Source organism: Odocoileus virginianus, chromosome 5 (assembly GCF_023699985.2).
Source record: "Odocoileus virginianus isolate 20LAN1187 ecotype Illinois chromosome 5, Ovbor_1.2, whole genome shotgun sequence".
NCBI classification, from domain to species: domain Eukaryota; kingdom Metazoa; phylum Chordata; class Mammalia; order Artiodactyla; family Cervidae; genus Odocoileus; species Odocoileus virginianus.
The window spans coordinates 1,278,873-1,295,540 of record NC_069678.1 but is presented as its reverse complement, the minus strand read 5'-3'; the positions used below and the strand labels follow the sequence as shown (position 1 = coordinate 1,295,540).

The 16,668-nt window shown below is 40.2% G+C and overlaps 2 long non-coding RNA genes, 4 other non-coding genes and 1 pseudogene across 7 annotated transcripts in view; 1 reads left to right on the top strand and 6 right to left on the bottom strand.

Annotated features, from left to right (window-relative positions):
• The window catches only part of LOC139035107 (uncharacterized), a 43,992-nt gene that overhangs the window by 6,229 nt on the left and 21,095 nt on the right, over positions 1-16,668 (bottom strand). The window lies entirely within an intron of this gene.
• Positions 865-6,915, top strand: LOC110144448 (uncharacterized). Of its 2 annotated transcripts, XR_002315895.2 has the most exons (3): positions 898-1,402; positions 3,009-3,968; positions 5,925-6,915. It is a non-coding gene; the product is annotated as an uncharacterized lncRNA (long non-coding RNA). The 2 variants fall into 2 exon arrangements; XR_011487617.1 differs by having other exon boundaries at positions 865-3,968.
• Positions 1,969-2,041, bottom strand: TRNAK-CUU (transfer RNA lysine (anticodon CUU)). The gene has a single exon. It is a non-coding gene; the product is annotated as a tRNA-Lys (tRNA).
• On the bottom strand, positions 3,051-3,122 carry TRNAH-GUG (transfer RNA histidin (anticodon GUG)). The gene has a single exon. It is a non-coding gene; the product is annotated as a tRNA-His (tRNA).
• On the bottom strand, positions 3,887-3,958 carry TRNAG-UCC (transfer RNA glycine (anticodon UCC)). The gene has a single exon. It is a non-coding gene; the product is annotated as a tRNA-Gly (tRNA).
• On the bottom strand, positions 6,002-6,073 carry TRNAE-CUC (transfer RNA glutamic acid (anticodon CUC)). Its single transcript has one exon. It is a non-coding gene; the product is annotated as a tRNA-Glu (tRNA).
• LOC139035401 (U4 spliceosomal RNA) lies at positions 15,484-15,609 on the bottom strand (annotated as a pseudogene).

Below are 16,668 nucleotides of genomic sequence, written 5' to 3'. Positions count from 1 at the left end.
CAGTCCATGCAGTCTCAAAAAGTCTGACAAGACTAAGTGACTGAACACACAAAGGTTATGATTTGTTGACCATTATTTTTTTCTCAGACAGCTACCTAGTTATTAAAAAATTGCTCATTAGAACTAATGATTCGAGTCCCTCTTTCTACTATGTTACATTTCTTTATATATTTTGGTCTATTTTTGGACTTTATGCTGTCCTATTGATTGCTGTTTCATTCATACAAGATATTTTACCACTTTAATCATTATAATTTATGGCATTTTAATATTTCATAGGGTTAGTCCGTCCTCATTCCACTTTCTAAAAAAGAATTTCCCTGACAGTTACTGCTTGTTATTTTTCCATTTAAACTTTATGATTATATGTTATCCAGCTTGAATTTTAAAAAATGTCTTGATATTTTAATGAAAACTGTTAAATTCAGACACCAGGTTAAGGAGAGGTGTTATCTTTCTGATGTTGAGTATCCTACCCAAGAACATGGTACATCTTGGTTGATAGGAAAGGAAGTTGCTCTAATACAGCTGTTCCTGAACTTGAGCATTTATCCAAATCACCTGGTGAGTCTGTCTGTTGGGCTCACCTCAAGAGTTTCTGAATCTGTAGGTCTGAAGTAGGGCTTGAGGATTTGCATTTCTCAAAAGTTTCCAGGGATTTTGGTGATGCTTATCTTGACACAATACCTTGAGAATAATTGGCTACTGTATTGATTTTGGAGATGGTTCCATAAATAATAGAGTCTAAACATTTACAAACTTAAAAAAAAAAAAAAAAAAGGTAGGACTGGCCAATGATCCTTCCGGAGAAGTGGGAAGATCTGTCTGACGAATTAAGAGGGAATGTCCGCATTGTGGTGGAGAAAAGCCTGATGACTGGTGCCAAACTCGGCTTCCACTCACCTTGAAAAAGGACTTTACTCACACCACCCGTCCGAACACTGAATGGGAGATTTAGCAGGGACAACGTAAACAACCTCGGGCCTTCCGGTAGAGCAAAGTTCGATCCAACTCAAAATGACCGGTCAACAGCCAATTCAAAAAGCTTGCGTGCAGCGTTCCAGAGAGGCCGGATATATTCATCCAATGACAGTACTGCAATCTCCCCGCATGCCCCGCTCCAGGCCTTCATCCTCGCTCCTCCCGATCCTTTCCCCCTTTCTTTTGCTCTTCCGCGTCCCTCCTCCTCAGCTTCTTTTCCTGGGCCCTCTCCTCTTTTTCTTTTGGAGATCAGTCCTTTGAGGCTGATGGACGTTTCAAAACCAAGAAAGCAAAAGCACGTTGCTTAGCACCTAACGGCGAACTTTTTAACTACCGAAGAAGGCACTTCAACACCTCATCCAAAATTTCCCACTGACTAAAAGAGAACGAAAGTGTTTCCGTTTGGTCCTGTCCTAAGACAGTGAGTCCCCAACTTTTTGACACCAGGAAGTAGGTTCGTGGAAGACGGCTTTTCCACGTCTTCCACGGGGTGGGGCTGAGGGTGAGGGGGGTGCGGGGTGCGGGGATGGTGTTCGGGAGGTAATACGAAGGATGGGGGGCGATGGGGAACAGCAGATGAAGCTCACTTCCTGCTGTGCGGCCCGGTTTGTAACAGGCAGCGGACCGCTAGTGGTCCGCTACCCGAGGGTTGGGAACCCCTATCTTAAGACGTCTTCTAGGTGGGGCAAGTCGAAACACAACAAAGGGGGAGCTCCGCGGACCCCGGATTCGGTCCTCGGAGGAACCGGGGTCCAGGAAGCCGTGGATCAGGGATCCCTGGTCTCAACCTGAGATGCTGGAATCGGTAGCCCAGATTCCTCTTTTTGCTGAAATTTGGGCAAATAGAGGCGATTTCTGGAATAGTTTGCTGAAGTTTAAAACAGCAGTGACCACAATAGTTATTTAGAAGCTGCTGGTTAAGTTGGCAGCGAATAAAGGAAGATGTAATAAAATCGAAGGTGGGTAGGAAAAACAAAAATCTTACGCCGCCCAACGTGGGGCTCGAACCCACGACCCTGAGATTAAGAGTCTCATGCTCTACCGACTGAGCTAGCCGGGCGTCAGTGCAAAGAGCCTTTCACACAGAACTGTAGTTTCTTTCAAAGGCCTACCAGCACGGTCAAAGATTTACGCAATTTAATTTGAAAGACTCCTCGGGCTCTAGGATTTTATAAATGTACTAGAAGCCTTTGCCACCAAAAAACTCGAGGCTTCGATAGTGACGGGACTGCGCGAGGCCAGGGGGCTTGCCGAGGACCCAGGAATCACGAATCCTGAAACCCCGACGTTTCTTCAGATTCCTTTTAGACTGGTTTTGAGACCTTTTGGTTAGCAAATTCCTTTGATAACCCAGTGTCTGGGACCCAGAATACTGAAGAAGAGGCGAAAAGGCGCAAGGGAACGGGGATGACAGGCGCAAACTGCCGCAGGGACTAGGAGGGGAGCGGGAACCTGCTCTCCCGAAACCTCCTGCTTCCTTCCGGGTCCGAAACCCTTTTCCCCGTTCAGCCATTAGGACCAGGGGGTGAGGTGGAGGTGGAGCTGACGGACGCGTCTCTCGGAAAATAAGTCCAATTCACTATTCATTTGGGGCACGATTTTGGTTTTAAATACTAAACTTCGTGTGACCTGAGTAAAAGACCATATTCATTACGTGTAAAAGCCCCACTGAAATTTCAAGTCGGATGGAATTCAGAGCCCCAGGCTTGGGGGCCCACGGGAGATTTCACTCCACTCTCCGAAACGTTCATTTCTCCAACTTCTGGAAGAGGTGCTGAGTTCCGGAGTTACCCGCGAAAAGCTGTCTCCTCTGCTCAGGTGAAGGCAGGCTTTTCTCGCAGCTCCGAGGCGCTTCACACCGCCCTGAAAGCGCCTCTGCCCGGGCTGGTCAGGTTCGCCTAGGTCGATGAGCCGCAGAGTGAGCTCCGCGGAATGAGACAGTTATTCGTCTAATTCATAGATCGCATATTCTGCGGTGCAGTCTTGAGCAAAAGTGGATTACAAACTTTTTTTTTAATCGCTTAAAGTTTCCGAAAAACAAGGACTGCCGACGCGAATATACAGTCACGTGCCGTGACTCGGATTCGAACCGAGGTTGCTGCGGCCACAACGCAGAGTACTAACCACTATACGATCACGGCGCGCTACCTTCGCGGCGGCGCAGTGCGGCTGGATTTAATATCCTTTGAAACAGAATTATCTTACTGTAGCTTTCTTTGCCTAGTTGGCGCTATTCGCACATAAACCCAAATGTTTCCACTCACAACTTCGAAGCCAGGCCTGACACCCGAATCTGGGTCCCAGAATCCCAGGGTGCCTGCACCAGTGTCACCCCTCTGCTGGGCGGCGGCGCACTGTCGAGATCTGAGAGGTCTGTCGCCTGCAGCCGGGGGACCGCGTCCCCAGTCGCCTTCCTCAAACCACTTCTCTCTTTCCCCTGCAAATATTCGAGGCGTTCGGCCTATTTACACCTCCACCTGGTACCCTGGAGCTGACGTTTGTTTCCTGAATGTTGGAACCGAAAGAGAAGCGGAGTTGGTGAGTTGCGAAAGGCTTTGAGGTCCCTTTCTTTTTTTCTTGCTTCCCTCACCGTTCCTCGGCGCCCGCTCTCAGAAACTAAGGACTCTTGGGCAGACTCTTCAGTAAATCTAAGCCGCCTAGGAGTGTTCAGAAAAACAAATCAAATCATAGTCCTTTTCGGACATTACCTAAAGGCCCCCCAAAGGACAATTATCTTAAACAGGTGCGAAGCAAGAGGCCAAACCCAGCAGACAGGCTTGGCTTGGTAGCAGCAAGAAACATGGAGCTTCACTCTCGCTTGAAACTCCCTGAAGGATTAGGCTTTGAGGACAAATGGTCAAAAGATCTTTCTCCCTCCGTTTGGCCTGACAAAAATAAGAGGCGCTGCGTTGGCCGGGAATCGAACCCGGGTCAACTGCTTGGAAGGCAGCTATGCTCACCACTATACCACCAACGCACACGGGAAGGTAAGCTGGTTTATTTCCCTATGACGAGTTGATTATTTTGGTCTGACTTTCATGTTTAGGGATTTATGTTGAGAAACAGTCAACATAAAGCCAAAGGACGAAAAGGAAAAAAAGATCTCTAGGATTTCTTCTGTGGGTATATTAAAAATTTTGTGGTAGTTTTTTTAGTTGTTTCAGAGGTTTAAGGAAAATCGATTTAGCTTATCTACTGTCTTTTGAACCGTGCCTCTGAAATCCAGCGGACAAGTTCAGGCTTTAATGTGGGTTTTATCTCTGTACACATATTGTTAAGCGTTTCAGACTGCTTCCTCCGCACAAATGCATAGCGGTAAAGTTGCCATTGAAAAGCTACATTTTTAAGATTTGGATACATGTTGCCAAATTGCTGTGTGGTGCAACCTCACCCAAAGTGTATTACCAAATTACATCAGTCAATTACATCAGTCAATTAGATATCATCTTCCTTTTCATTTTTACAAAAGTGTAACATAAAAATTTGGAGTCTCATTTTAACTTGTATTTACTGTACTACTACCTAAGTTGATCATTTTTCATAAACTTTACTAATTATTTGTATTAGTTTTGAGAACTAAATCATACACTTGGTTGACTTTTTCTATTGGGTATTTGTATTATATGTATATTACTGACATGCTAGTTTGCCATTTGTCTTTTAATATTATTTATAGGATTTCAGATGGGCAGTTTTCTGTTTTTATGTAGTTTTAACTGTCAGTCTTGATTTCTGTTTGTTTTTATCTTGAAAAAGTCTTCTCCAGCCCAATAAGATAATTATCCACTATTTTTAATTTCAGTTCTTATATTTAATTATTTAATCCATCTAATATATGAAATGGTAATTCCACTTCTATGAATTTATCAGAAAGCAGTATCCAAGGATAGACAATGATATATTCACACAGATGTTCATTAAAGTGTTATTTGTAAAGCCAAAATATTAAGGACAAAAACCTAAAAGTTCAGAAGCACAATTGATCAAATTCATTTTGACGAAAACCCACATGAGCTTTAAAAAAAAAAAGTTTATATTGTACATTGCTGGTGGGAGTATAAATTGATAAGACCTCGAAGAAGGGCATATTGGCACTACCCATCCACAAATGCACATATCTTTTGAACCAGCATTTCAGTTCTTGGACATTTATTTTACACATGTACAAAATGACTGGAGAAGGAAATGGCAACTCACTCCAGTATTCTTGTGTGGAGAATCCCTTGGACAGAGGAGCCTGTTAGGCCTCAGTCCATGGGGACGCAAGAGTCAGACACAACTTAGCGACTAAACAATGACGACAAAATGATATGTAGAAGATTATTTTTATGGCGGCCAAGGGATTAGAATAACATCCTAATTGTCATCAATAGGAAGCTGGTTGCATTAATTATAGAGTATCAATACAATGGAATACTATGTACCATACAAAAGAATGAGGAAGGTCTTCATGTGTAATCTGGAACTATTTTTTTAAATATATGTTTAAGGCAAAAGTTCAAAAAAGTGTGCATGGATTGCTATCATATGTGTAAGAAAGAGGAACGTATTTAAATATATGTATGTATGAATGTATTTGCATTTAAAATAAATTTATATTTTATATTTATAGTATACTTACAGTGTAATTACAAAACGTACTATTGACTGCCTTATTAGAAGAAAACTAGAAGGCAGAGGTGAAAATTAGGTTTGATAGTTACGCCCTTTTGCATATTTGAATCCTAAACCATGTGACTATATTACCTTTACAGAAATTAAATAATTAAATTAAAAGAAAATATGATTTTGCTTAAGTATATTTATTTCCACTGAAAAGTGTTAGCAATATATTAACTTTAAAAATAGTTTGCAATAAAACAGTATGTAGAGCCTTATTCCATTTTGTATTTCAAAAACGGGTAAGCCATTTTTTATGTTCTTCTGTATTTTCCATGTTTCAGCTAAGGTCACCCATGTGGGAACTGAGTAGAAGAAACGAAGTTAATCATGAAAAGTATTCAGGAGAGAAAAAGAATGTTTCCCTGACCGGGAATCGAACCCGGGCCGCGGCGGTGAGAGCGCCGAATCCTAACCACTAGACCACCAGGGACGATAGCAAAGTGTTGCGGATACGAATATATGAGGCTTAGTAAGTTTGTGTCTTTGCTTACACATTCTGTGACGTGTGTTCTTTCAGCTATCTAGATTTTGAGATTCTTGACTACTGGGCCCTCACTCCGCCGAAACTACTTTTTCCTCGTAGAAAACTATCTTTTTTTCTTGAAGTAGAAAATCCTGAAAAGAACGCTCCAGCTTGGCTCCGAAAGCTAAGTAAGTATCGTATGCACACGATCGCAGTTTCCAAAATTAAAGACAACTGTCCGGAGAAAAGATCTAAAGACTAATAGGAAACTCTCAGCTTCCCGTGTTTGCAGTTATTTCCTGAATTGCGATCAGCGGAAAAGCAAAAGCCTCTAGCTGGGCTCTCCCAGGAATTTTTCCTTAAGGAATATAGAGGTCCTATAGCAGTTTTTTTTTTTTTTTTTAATCGCTTGTGAATTTAGGCCAAACTTTATTGACCAAAGCGAACATTACAGACAAGTAAAAGTAATTCAGCCTATGGTTGGTTGGTTGTCAGCAGGATCTGAGCATAATTCGCTTGTGGGAGACTAAGAGAAGACTTTTGGAGCTTCAAAAATTTCAAATATGAAGACGGAAGAGAGGGAGACAGGAGAAAGAAAAGAAAACTGGAGTGAATACCTAGACTGAAGGAATCTTAAAAACCATACCCCTCAATGTATGTAAATTTGCTTTATAGGAGACAGAAAGCAAATATGACAAAATGTTAACGAATCTTGGTGAAGGGTAACTGAAATTGTATTATTTTAAATTTTTGTACGTTTGATATTTTTCAAAATAAAAATTTGAGAAAACCAAAAATGAAAGAGACAAGTCTCCTCTCAGACATTTTTTGGTCACTGTGATTAATTCTCTGCACATAAGTTCAAATATAAAGTTTAAAAAGCAACCCCCACGATTTAAGATCAGAAAACACTTTTGATAATAAGTGAAAAAGAGAACTAAAAAATTGAAGCAAAAATCAGCACGGCCTGATAGAAAAAATGAATGGTAGGATGCCAGATATTTATGGGGAGTTTACTGCTTCGTTTTGCTTTCAAAGTATCAATATTAAAGAGTTGTGTAAGGAAAGTGTCAATCCTCTGGTCATCCAATCCACACTTTCCTAGGGAGAAGAGTACATAAACACTAGAGATTTATTTTCACAAAACCCAAGTAATCCTGGTGTCACAAGTCACCAAGGAACCCAACAAAGCCCACTTTCTTTTACTCCGTCTCTGTTCCCACTGGGCAGCTACCTGTATGCAAATGCTGAAGAAGAAAAAAATCAAACCCTCAGAGCAACATTTTGGGGTTGTATCCAGGGTGGGTACAAGGCAATCCACTTTATTTTTCTATGGCACAAAGGAAATCAATCAGCCTCCTTAAGCTTTGGTCAACAGTCTACTTTCACCAGTTATTCTGCCACCTGCTGGTAATTTTCAGTAACATGAAAAATTGGGAAGTACTGCAGTATTAGCTCTTGCTTGGAGCAAGCCTCCTTTCTCAACCTCAAAGCACCAGGAGAAATCTCATCATTCAGAACAGGATTAAGCCTCCTCCTTCCTGGCACCACACACCTAAAGACGAATGAGGGGGGGTACAATTCATTTACTTCATTCCATGTTCTATTTTCTTTTTTCCTTTTTGCAAACATTTACAGATTACGTGCCAGAGTAGGTACCGAAGATACAAAAAATATACATAAAGAGCTCACAATCTAGAGGAAAATCAAATAAGTGAATAAAAGAGAATGGATCGGAGGAGATTGAGTGGATGTTCTTTCCTCTGTTCTCCCTGCTAATACCACTAAAAACCCTGGACATTTCATATAGGACAAACATACAAGACTCTGAAAAATAGAAAGCAGCAGACTAGCAAGGGGCCTCAGAGCCCAAGGAACCACAGTGATGACTTCCCTGGGTTTTCTTAGTGTCTCATATGCCCCAGACTTGGAGCTGAAGAAGCTGGCAACCTGGAAATGCAATGGATGCAGCCAAATAAAACCAAACAAAACCAAAACAATAACAACAAAAGCCTGCTCTCGCTAGTCACAAGACTGGGAAAGAGGTAGCCTAGCAAAATAAAAAAACTTTTAGATAATAACTGCTCTATTCCAGCCAAATGCCACAGAAAGAACTGTGGCCCACGTCAACCCACACCAGCAAAGACTGAATGGGATACCTAGATTTCCATTCTCAGCAGGCCTGTAAGGAAGTATTCCTCCTCTTCCCTGCTGGATTGCTATCAGAGGAAACATGGTACTTTCATAGTACTTTCACCAACACCTAGTGATAACAAAGGCACTCGTATGCTGCAGTGTCAGTGGAGGCCATGTAGGGAGCTGGAACTCCTACTCCTGCCCATCAGTAATGAGGGAACCCCTCTCCTCAGGTGTTAATGGAGACAGTGGGGAACCTGGAATTCTACACCTATGTGGTTTTCACAAGGCATCTTACCCACCACTTCCTCTACCTGATTAGTGTCAGAAGCAGCCAACTGAAACAGAAGGTTTAAATAAGATCCAGGGTCCCAAATGTTCAGGCTTCAGTTAAAAAGCACTCATCATATCAATAAGAAAGATCTTGAATTGAATGAAAACAGACAATACCTAGATGATTGAGATGGCTGAATTATCTGACAAAGATTTTAAGGCCATCATCATAAAAATATTTCAACAAGCAATTATGAACATGCTTGAAACAAATGAAAAATTAGAAAGTTCCAGCAAAAAAAAGTTTAAGCAAAGAAATAAAAAATATAAAGAAAAACTGAACAGAAATTTTATAACTAAAAAATACAATAAAAACTCTCAATGGATGGGCTCAACAGCGGAGTGGAGGGGACAGAGAAAAGAATTGGTGAACTGAAAGATAAAAAAACAGGAATTATTCCATCTGAACAACAGAGGAATTGGAATTTAAAAAAAGCAGGGTCACAGGTACTTGTGGGATTATAACAAAAGATCGAACATTCATGTCATCAGATTCCCAGAAGGAGTAGAGAAAAAGAACAAGACTAAAAAAAGTACTAGAAGAAATAATAAGTAACTCCTCAAATTTAGCAGAAGTCAAACCTACAGATTCAAGAAGCTGTGCAAACCCTAAAGAAGATAAACCCAAACAAATTCATGCCAAGAAAGATCATCATCAAATTGCTGGGAACTAAAAACAAAAAAATCTTGAAAGTGGTGAAAAATGACACCTTGCCTACAACAGATTAGCAATTTGAATGACAGCAGATTTCTCTTCAAAGACCATGGAGGCCATAAGAAGTGGCACAATTTATTTCAAGTACTGAAAGAAGACTGTCAACCCAGATTCCTATATCCAGCAAAAATATCCTTTAAGAAGGAAGAAGCTACCACTCAACAACAAAAGACAAACAACTCAATTAAAAAATGAGCAAATGATTTGAATTTAATTTCTCCAAAGAAGATATTCAAATGACCAGCAAGCATATGAAAAGATGCTCAATGCCATTAGTTATTAAGGAAATGCAAATATATCACAGTAAGATACTACTTCACACTTTCCAAAAAGGCTATAATTTTTAAAAATGGAAAATAACAAGTGTTGATGAGAATAAGGTGAAATTGAAACCTTAATCCCCTTGTGGCAGGAATATAAAATGTTGCAGCTGCTGTGGAGCACAGTTTGGCAGCTTCTCAATATGTTAAACATAGAATAAATCCAGTAATTTCTCTGCTTGGTATAGATCTCAAAGAACTGAGAGCAGGTACTCAAAAAAATACTTGTACATGCACACTCATAGCAGCATGATACTAGCAATAGCCAAAAGGTAGAAATAGCCCCAGTGTTCACTGATGAATAAATGGATAAACAAACTGCAGTATATACATACAATGGTATACTATTTGGACATAAGAAAGAATGAAGGGACTTTCCTGGTGGTCCAGTGGTTAAGAGTCTGCCTTACAATGCAGAGGACGTGGGTTTGATTGCTGGTTGGGGAGCTGGGATTTCACATGCCATGCAGCTGCTAAGCCCTGGTGCCACAACTAGAGAGTCCGGTGCACTGCAATGAAGGATCTGCATGATGCAGCACGGACCCTGTGTGCCACAGCTGGGACCTGACACGGTCAAATGAATAAATATTAGACATTTTTAAAAAAGAAAGAATGAAGTACTGACGTGCTACTACTTTGATGAACCTCTAAAACATGCTAAACGACATAAGCCACATATGATTTCATTTATATGAAATGTCCAGAATGGACCAATCCATACAGACAGAAAGCAATCAGTCATTGCCAGAAGTTAGGGAATGACTTCACAAGGAACAGGGCTTCCTTTTGGGGTGATGAAAATGTCTGGAACTAGATAATGGTGATGGTTGCTTAACAATTCAAAGGTACTAAACTCAACGGAAATGTATACTTTAAAATGGTTAAAATTGTGAACTTTGTGTTTTATGAATTTTGCCACAATTTAAAACTTAGTAACAGGGAAATCCTAGCAAGATTTTTTTTGTGGACATAGACAAAATTATTATAAAACTTGTATGGAAAGGCAAAGGAACTAGAATAGCTAAAACATGTTTTGAAAAAGAATTAAGTGGGAAGAATCAGCTCATCCACTTTCAAGGTTTATTAAAAAGCTACAGCAGTAAAGATGGTATGGTATTGGCAGAAAAATAAATATCAGATCAATGAAACAGAATAGCGAACTCAGCAGCAGACCAAAACAAATATGCCAGTTTATTTTTTTTTTACAAAGGTGAAAAAGCAATTCAATGGAGAAAGAATAGCTTTTTCAATACATATTGCTGAAGAAACTGGATATCCATAGGCAAACAAAGAGCAAACAAACAAAACTTTCAACCTAAGCCTCATACGTTATTAAAAAACTAACACCAAAGTGGACCAACAGTTTAAACGTGAAGCATAAAATTTTTAGAAAAAAACAGAAGAGAAATTCTTCATGATCTAAGGTTAGACAAAAATTTGACACCAAAAACATAATCTGTAAAAGGAAAAATTGAAGAAGAAGATGTCATCAAAAGTAAATATATTTGCTCTGCAAAAGATACTATTATGAGAATGAAAAAGACAAGCTAACTGGGGAAAAATATGTGTAAACCATATACTCAAGAAAGGATTATTGTGTAGAATATACAAGAACTCTCTAACTCAATGATACAAAAAAAAAAATACAATGAGAAAATAATCAAAAGACATGATGGAACATTTCCCCAAAGAGGATATACAGATAGCAGATAAACACATTAAAGGATGTTCAGCATCATTAGCCATTAGGGAAATACAAATTAAAACCACTAGATATCACAACATACCTATCAGAATGGCTAAAATTTAAAATGACAATCTCAAATGCTGGTGAGAACAATGCAGAGAAACTGGATCAGTCATACATTGCTTGTGGGAATGTAGAACAGTACAACCACTGTGGAAAACAGTTCATTTACCAAAAAAAAAAAAAAAAAGTTTATTTAAAGAAAAACCCTAACTATGCAATTTTTACATGATCCAGTGTTTACACTCCTGGGCATTTATCCCAGAGAAATAAAAACTAATGTTCACACAAAAAAACCTATGTGCAAATCTATTAATGAAAAGCCAAAAACTGGAAACAACACAGATGTCCTTTAACAGGTGAATGGTTAAAGAAACTGTGGTACATCTATAGCATGGAATAGTACTCAGCAATAAAAAAGAACAAACTATTGATATACACATAACTTGGATGAATCTCCAGAGAATTCTGCTGTGTGATAAATGCTAATCCCCAAAGGTTATATACTCTAACCTGTTTATATAGCATTTTTATAGAAATGGAGATCAGATTAGTTGTTGCTAGATATTAAGGTGGAGATGATGATAGGAGGGAAGTGAGTGGGGCTACATAGGGGATCCTTTGATAGAAATGTCCTGTATCTTGCTAAAGCAAGGATAGTCCCTATAGAGAAAAGACTTCTGCTAAACCAGTTTAGGTCATGGTAGTATGAGACCACCAAGGATTGAGAATATCTGTCAGTATTCCTCAACCAGAGTGGTACCACCTTTTAGGGGGCCTTTGGAAACATGTAGGGGCATTTAAAAATTTACATTGACTGGGGATGGCACTTGACAGGGGAGGGGAGACAAGAATGCTAAATGTACTGCACTGGGCAGGACAGTTCCACACACACACACACACACACACACACACACACAAAAATTGTCCCTCCCATAATGTTAATAAGGCCCCATTAAGAAACCCTGAAGGCAGTTTTATACTCAAGTGCCTATGACACACCTCACTATGCTTTGAGCCCTAATCTCCCTTTTTCATTACTTTCACTGCCTCTGCTCTACCCAACTCAGTTTCTCAAATTCATCTTCATGATTGAGAGGATAATCCTTTTTCAGATTTTAGAAGATCCACAGTTTCCATGGAGATCAGGAGCCTCTGGTCCATAAAATAAATAAATAAGTGTGCTAGTGATCCAGATGCTGAATACACAACAAAAGAAACATGAAATATGAAAACACTTTATGGCAACATGACAGGATTTTCTATCCAACTAGTTAATTCTCTCCCCTATAAGACCTCAAGATAGAAATTAATATAAACCCAAATAAACAAAACACAATCTGTGAGGGTATATATCTGTGAGTGGATATTCTTCAGCAACTGGGGTAAGTTTTTTAGAGCTACTCAATGCATACAGCCCCCCAACCCACCCCCACCATGGGGCTTTCCCGGTGGCTCAGTGGTAAAGAATCTGCATGCAATGGAGAAGATGACAGATGGATCCTTGGGTCAGGAAGATCCCCTGGAGGAGGAAATGGCAACCCCACTCCAGTACTCTTGCCTGGAGAATCCCATGGACAGTTGAGCTTGGCTGGCTACAGTCTATAGAGTTGCCAAGAGTTGGATGAGACTGAAAGGACTTAGCATACTCGCACAATGTCCATAGTATAATTGCTTCAAAGAGAATATAAAATATTCTTTGAGCAGGAAAAGCACAGACATACTTGAGCATTCTCTGAGGATGGGGCTCATATCTCTCATTAGATTTTCAAGAGGAGTTTGTGATCCAAAAAAATTAAGAATTATTGATTTATAAATTCTTAATCCCAAGTAATCTCATATGGCCACCATCCTAAGCAGTTCAATGAAAGAACACCTGTCTTTTGCTCACTTGCAGTCTTTGATTTTAGAAACATTTTATTTTTGGAGCGCTCATCTTAATACAGGGAAATGCAAACACTGCATTCTTCACCTTTGCAGGAATTGATAAAAACATTAAATGTGAGGTGGTACAAAGAATACGTCTTTATGTAATAGCTCCAAATGAGTAAAACAGCAACATACCAAACTATGAAAAATGAATGCCTTTATATTTAATTTAAATTTAAACTCATGTGTACTAAGTCGCTTCAGTCGTGTCTGACTCTTTGTGACCCTGTGGGCTGTAGCCAGTCAGGCTCCTCTGTCCATGGGATTCTCCAGGCAAGAGTACTGGAGTGGGTTGCCATTTCCTCCTCCAGGGGATCTTCTTGACCCAGGGATCAAGCCCACATCTCCTGCATTGCAGGTGGATTCTTTACTGCTGAGCCCCTGGGGAAGCCCCTCCATCTCTCTAGTCTACATCAAAAACCTTGGGTTATGGGACTTCCCTGGTGGTCTAGTGGTTGAGAATCTGTCTGCCAATGCAGGGGTCACGGGTTTGATCCATGGTCTGGAAAATTCCCACATACCACAGAGGAACTAAGCTCCAAGTGACACAACGACTGAGCCAGTGCTCTAGAGCCCATGAGCCACAATCCCTAAGCCTGAGGAGCTGCAACTACTGAAGCCCATGTGCCTACAGCCCGTGTTCTGCAACAAGAGAAGCCACTGCAATAAGAAGCCTGCACACTGCAAGGAAGAGTAGCCCAGCCCCACCACCCCCAGTCACAGCCAAAGTCTGTGCACAGCAATGAAGACCCACCAAAACCAAAAATAAATAAGTAAATCTTAAAAAAAAATCCTGGTTCACAAAGACACTAACATTATTACTCATTTGTTTTATCCAATAGTATACCCACAATCCTCAAGGATCACATCCTGGTTGGAGCAAAGAGGCTTATGTAATTCAATGAAGCTATGGGCCATGCTGTGCAGGGCCACTCAAGACAGACGGGTCATAGTGGACACTGACAAAATGTGGTCCACTGGAGGAGGGAGTCTCAAACCACTCCAGTATTCTTGCTGTGAGAACCATGAACAATACGAAAAGGCAAAAAGATATAAAGATGCCCAGTATGCTACTGGGAAAGAGCAGAGGGCAATTACTAATAGCTCCAGAAAGAATGAAGAGACTGGGCCAAAGCAGAAACAGTGCTCTGTTGTGCATGTGTCTGTGGTGAAAGTTCTTCGATGCTGCAAAGAACAATATAGCATAGGAACCTGGAATGTTAGGTCCATGAATCATCATAAATTGGACATGGTCAGGCAGGAGATGGCAAGAATGGACATTGACATCTTAGGAATCAGTGAACTAAAATGTATAGGAATGGGTGAATTTAATTCAAATACCATTATATCTACCACTGTGAGCAAAAATCCCTTAGAATAAATGGAGTGGCTCTCATAGTCAACAACAGAGTCTGAAATGCAGTACTTGAGTGCAATCTCAAAAACAACAATATGATGTCGGTTCATTTCCAAGGCAAACAATTCAACATCACAGTAATCCAAGTCTATGCCCCAACCATTGATGCCAAAGAAGCTGAAGTTTACCAGTTCTATGAAGACCTACAAGACCTTCTAGAACTAACACCAAAAAAAGATGTCCTCTTCATTATAGGGAATTGGAATGTAAAAGTAGGAAGTCAAGAGATACCTGGAATAATAGGCAAGTTTGGTCTTGGAGTACAAAATGAAGCAGGGCAAAGGTTAACAGAGTTTTGTCAAGAGAACACAGTGGTCATACCAAATACCCCTCCCAACAACACAAGAGATGACTCTACACATGGACATCGCCAGATGGTCAATACTGAAATCCAATTGATTGTATTCTTTGCAGCCGAAGATGGAGAAGCCCTATACAGTCAGCAAAAACTGGAACTGACTATGGCTCAGATCATTAGCTCCTTATTGCAAAATTCAGACTTAAGTTGAAGAAGCTAGGGAAAACTTACTAGGCCATAAGGCCAATCCCTTATGATTATATGGTGTAGGTGACAAATAGATTCAAGGGATTAGATCTGGAAGACAGACTGCCTGAAGAACTATGGACAGAGGCTCATGACACTGTACAGGAGGCAGTGATCAAAACCATCCCAAAGAAAAAGAAATACAAGAAGGCTAAGTGATTGTCTGGGGGGGTTTTACAAATAGCTGAGGAAAGAAGAGAAGGGAGAAGCAAGGGAGAAAGGGAAAGATATCCCCAACTGAACGCAGAGTTGCAGAGATAGGAAGGAGAGATAAGAAGACCTTTTTTTTTTTTTTTCCAATTAGCAATAATCGCACCTTCGGATAAACCTCATTGGCTACGATACTGCCACTGCACAAAGCTAAGAAGACCTTCTTAAATGAACAATGCAAAGTAGAGGAAAACAATAAAATGGGTAAGATCTCTTCAAGAAAATTGGGGGAAGAAAAGGAAAAAAAAAGAAAATTGGAGATATCAAAGGAACATTTCATGCAAGGACGGGCATGATAAAAGACAGAAATGGTAGGGACCTAACAGAGGCAGAAGAGATTAAGAAGACATGGCAAAAATACATAGAAGAACTATACAAAAAAGGTCTTAATGACCCAGGTAACCACGATGGTGTGATCACTCACCTAGAGCCAGACATCCTGCAGTGTGAAGTCAAGTGGGCCTAAGGAAGGGCAACAAATTCCTGCAAATTCTCTTTTCATTTTTATTCTATTACAAATATTTTCTAATTTCTCTTGTTATAGCCAGTGGAGGTGATGGAATTCCAGCTGAGCTATTTTAAATCTGAAAAGATGATGCTATTAAAGTGCTGTACTCAATATGTCAGAAAATTTAGAAACTCAGCAGTGGCCACAGGACTGGAAAAGGTCAGTTTTCATTCCAGTCCCAAAGAAGGGCAGTGCCAAAGAATGTTCAAACTACCAGACAATTGCACTCATTTAGCATGCTAGTAAGGTTATGCTCAAAATCCTCCAAGCTAGGCTTCAGGAGTACTTGAATTGAGAACTTTCAGATATACAAGCTGAATTTAGAAAAGGCAGAGGAACCAGAGATCAGATTGTCAGCATTCAGTGGATAATAGAGAAAGTAAAGGAATTCCAGAAAATCTTCTGCTTCATTGACTACATGAAAGTCTTTGTGTGGATCACAACAAACTGTGGAAAATTCTTAAAGGGAAGGAAATACCTGATCACCTTACCTGTGTCCTGAGAAATCTGTATGCAGCTCAAGAAGCAACAGTTAGAACCTTACATGAAACAACTGGCTGGTTCAAAATTGGGAAAGGAGTACAACAAAGTTGTATACTGTCACCCTGCATATTTAACTTCTATGCAGAGTACATCATGTGAAATGTTGGGTTGGATGAATCACAGGCTGGAATCAAGATTCCCAGGAGAAATATCAACAACC